This window comes from Urtica dioica, chromosome 1 (assembly GCF_054948205.1).
Source record: "Urtica dioica subsp. dioica isolate 48M chromosome 1, U.dioica_male_clone48M_v1_H2, whole genome shotgun sequence".
In the NCBI taxonomy this organism is placed as follows: Eukaryota; Viridiplantae; Streptophyta; class Magnoliopsida; order Rosales; family Urticaceae; genus Urtica; species Urtica dioica.
Genome location: NC_142756.1, coordinates 31275315 through 31279332, shown reverse-complemented (window position 1 = coordinate 31279332; position 4018 = coordinate 31275315).

The following is a 4018-nucleotide window of genomic DNA, read 5'->3' as shown; positions in this document are numbered from 1 at the left end:
GCTCGACATCGTCCCTTTGGTCCAATTCTCCGAAGGTGCCTCCTTCCTCGATCTTGCACGGGAATTTGTCTCCGAGCTGGAAGACGGTACTCACCATCTTTCTTTTTCCCTTCCCGTCCACACCTTGGATGTAGCACATCTTTGCCATCGATTGGTCTCCCAACATTATGGCAATTCCCTTCTCGGTTGGGAATTTCATCATCTGGTGGTAGGTGGAAGTTATGGCCTTCAACCGATTGAGAGTCTGGCGGCCGATGATGATGTTGTACGTCGAGGGCTGGTCCACAACCAGGAACGACACGATGTGGGTGACCTCGATCCCCCCTGGTGTCCCGAAGGTGACTGGGAGGTTGATGGTGCCCTCCGTCATGACCATCTCGCCGGAGAAGCCGAACAGTGGGGTCGAGATCGGGGTCGGTCTTAGCCCGGTCAGCTTCATCCTGTCCAATCCCGATTTGAAGATGATGTCGGCAGAGCTGCCGTTGTCGATCAGGATTCTCCGGACAAGATTGTTGGTGACCGGGGCCGAGATGACTATCGCGTCATTGTGCGGATGGAGCACTCGTACCGCCTCTTGGCTAGTGAAAAACATGGACTCGAACGGGGCCGGAGGGGGAGCCTCGTACGTGTGGTTGATGTAGTGCGCTATCTTCCCTTGGGAGACTTCTCGCACGTACTTCTTCCTTTGCGTGCCCGAGTCCCCGAACTCCAGGCCGCCCATGATTGAGCCCACGACGTGCATCTGTGAGCTCTCCGGTTCTTGGTTCGCTGCTCGGTCCGTAATGGTTACCGTCGCCAGGCCTTTCCTTTCTTGCCGTGGGCATACTCCGTTTGCCGCGGCCGTCCCGATCGTTCTAAGGACGTATTCTTTCAACTTCCCATCTTGAATGAGGGCTTCGATCTGACGTTTAAGCTGGTAACATTCGGACGTCAGATGCCCATGGTCTTGGTGGTATTCACAGAAGTTGCTTCGGTCCCGCTTTGCGGGATCCTTCGTGAGAGGAGCGGGGCTTCCTAGCTTGTCACGATGCAGAACCAGGATCCGCTCTTGCGGAGTGTTCAGGGGGGTGAATGCCGAAAAATTTCGAAAGCTATCGACATGTGAGGGTCTCGGCCCAGGGAGGGAGCGACCGTTAGGGGCATGGCCTCCCTTGTTCCGATTTCCGGCCATCTCGGCCGTCAAGGTAGTCCTCGATTCCCATGTAGGTGCGGGCCCTCGACATTAGCTCCGCCATGTCCCGCGGGACCTTTCCAGCAATAGATTTGAGGAAGTCGCTCGTGCGAGCTCCCTCTGTGATCTCCGTGATGACGTCTTTGTCGTCGAACCCTTCGACCTTGTGAGATTCTTCAGTGAAGCGAGCGAGGTACTGCCTCAATGTCTCGTCTCTCCACTGCCAGATAGACAGGAGATAGGTTTTCGACTTCTTTTGCGCCAGGAGAGTGGCGAAACGAGCTAGGAAGGCTTCTCGCAAAGCCCGGAAGGACGAGATGTTCCCCGGTCTTAGACTCTGGAACCATTCAAATCCTGAACCTGTGAAGGTCAGGCTGAAGGCTTGACACGGGGTGGCGTCTGACTGTCCCTGCATCGTCATCCACGTCTCGTAGTGCTGGATGTGGAAGTTCGGGTCCGTCCGCCCGTCGTAGGGAGGGATGGACGGCAGCTTGAAATTCCGCAGGCAAGGCTGCACGAGGATTTGAGCGGCGAAGGGAGAGTATGACTCCTCGATCCCTCCATACGGCCTTTGCCTCCCCGACTCTCTCATTTCGATGATTTGGTTTTGGAGGCTCTGAATCATTGTAACCATGTCGAGCCTGTTAGCAGGGCTGACCGCCGGGACCGCGGGAGTCGCCTGCTGGAGCTCGTTGGATGCTTGGTCCCCGGCATTGGCCTGAGGTCGGCCAAGAGTTGTGGCGGGGAGTGCGTCCCTCCGGGAGTTGAGCCTTTGGCGGAGATCCTCCCCTCGGGAGTTTCGTTGCGCCGTTAGGTGCTCTCTCAGGTCCATACTCGGCACTTAGCGGGGTGAGGTCGCCCTTGGCCGGATTGTCCGGCGAGCCCTCCGGCTATCGTCCCCATCATCCCCTAGGGCCGCTCTCTCCCCGGTGAGGGGCCGTGTCCAGCCGCCTCTTGAAACCGAGGGGGCGAGTCCTCGGCAGTGTGACCGTGCCTGTTGTCGCGCCGGGTGCGATGGCCCGGCCAAGGCGCCATTCGTCCTTTCGGACCGTGATTGGGCGAGGCTAGGAGTTGCCTCATCGGTTCTCGACTCCCCCACATAATCGGGGTCGGAGTTGTCTCGGGCGGACCTATCCTCGACGTCGTAGCCAAGAAGGTCGGCGATGAGCGTGCCGTCGATGCCGGGACGGTCTAGGAGCTCGGTGAGCCTTCGTTCCGTGTCCTCTCGGAGCGCGGCCTCCGGGTCATTTGCCGGGACTTGGGGCTGGCTCTCGTTGTCACGAGGCTGCCCTCCTAGATGGTGCGCGAGGCTTCGGAGGCCGTACCTCAAGCTCGTCGCTCGAGTGCCTGCGGAGGTAGCAGGAATTTGACTCATCTCTCGAGAGTCGTAGAGGTAGGAAGAAAAAAGGATCGGAAGGGAGAGCGTTGCCAAGGTCGGGAGGCCCCCTCCTTCTAGCGCCAAAATGTTGTCGCTTGTTTTCGGACGACGATTTAGGAACCGAAAGCGGTCAGACCCAAGGCCGGACCAAGTGATCTCGCTTCGGTTCGAGCGTGTCGGACTTGGTATCCCTTAGCTGTTGATGATGTCTATCTCGTCCAAACACCTGAAAAGTAGAAAAGGAGTGTGAACTACAAAGGGGAAACAGAGAGGGTGCCTCTGTTTACCTCTCCGACGCTCAACATTAGTAGGATTGAGGTGGAATATAGAGGGTTTAGGTGTTTAGAGGCCAAAGATGAGCGAAACGAGTGAGTTATGAGTTCGACAGCGTTTTGGGACTCAAAATTCGATTACCTGTCTCGAGGGGTCGAGCCTCGTATTTATAGGCGACCAAGGGACGTTTTGAAGGTCCCTTGGCCGAGTGAAGTTGAGTCGGCCATCGGCCGGGTGAGACTCGGTCGGCCGATGGCCGAGTGAAATGTTGGACGTCACGGGAGGTTCTCTCGGCCATTGGCCGAGTGAAATGCTTGGGCCGGGAGAGGATTCACTAGGCCATTGGCCGAGCGAACTGTTGGGCCGGCTGTAGGTCTCACTCGGCCTTTGGCCGAGTGAACTTGTTAGGCGGGCAGGGGATTCACTCCGCCATTGGCCGAGTGAACTGCTGGGCCGACTGAGGATTCACTCGGCCATTGGCCTAGTGAACTGATTTGGCCGGCTGAAGGTTCACTCGGCCATTGGCCGAGTGAACTGCTTGGGCCGGCCAATGGCCGAGTGAACTAGGCTGGCCATCGGCCGGTTGAGCTCGTCCGGCTGCCTGAAAGGTCGATCGCGCCGTCGGACCTCGTCGGGCCGATAACACCATTCAGGAAGGCAATCTTGACAGCCATATGCTAGATCTCATATTCGAGAGCTGGAGTTATGGATAGAAGTATGCAGATGGATTTAAGCATCGCAACTGGCGAGAAGGTTTCTTCATAGTCAATCCCTTTTTGTTGGGTATAACCCTTATCTACAAGTCGTGCTTTGAATGTCTCGACGTTCCCTTCCGGACCCTTTGCTTCTTGTATATCCACTAAGACCCTACGGGTTCAGAGTTGTCAATGGTGCCCACAATAAGAGTTGTAGTCTTTACTTTTGTACATTTGATGTAATAAAGGCTCACGAAGACTCTTGCTTGTAATTGCTTATTTATGAATAAAAGTTGAAATGTTCATTCATCCTTCCTTGTTTGAAGCTTTATGATAAAACCTTAGTCTTTAGTCCATAAACAAATATAACAACATATGTAGAGATAAATGTAGATTTGCATGAATAAACTCTTCATGGTTTGCTTAAAACAATATATTCACAGTCTAAGGATCAAATGACTATTGATCTCAGTTTGATTGTTAGGAGAATCTATGATGACT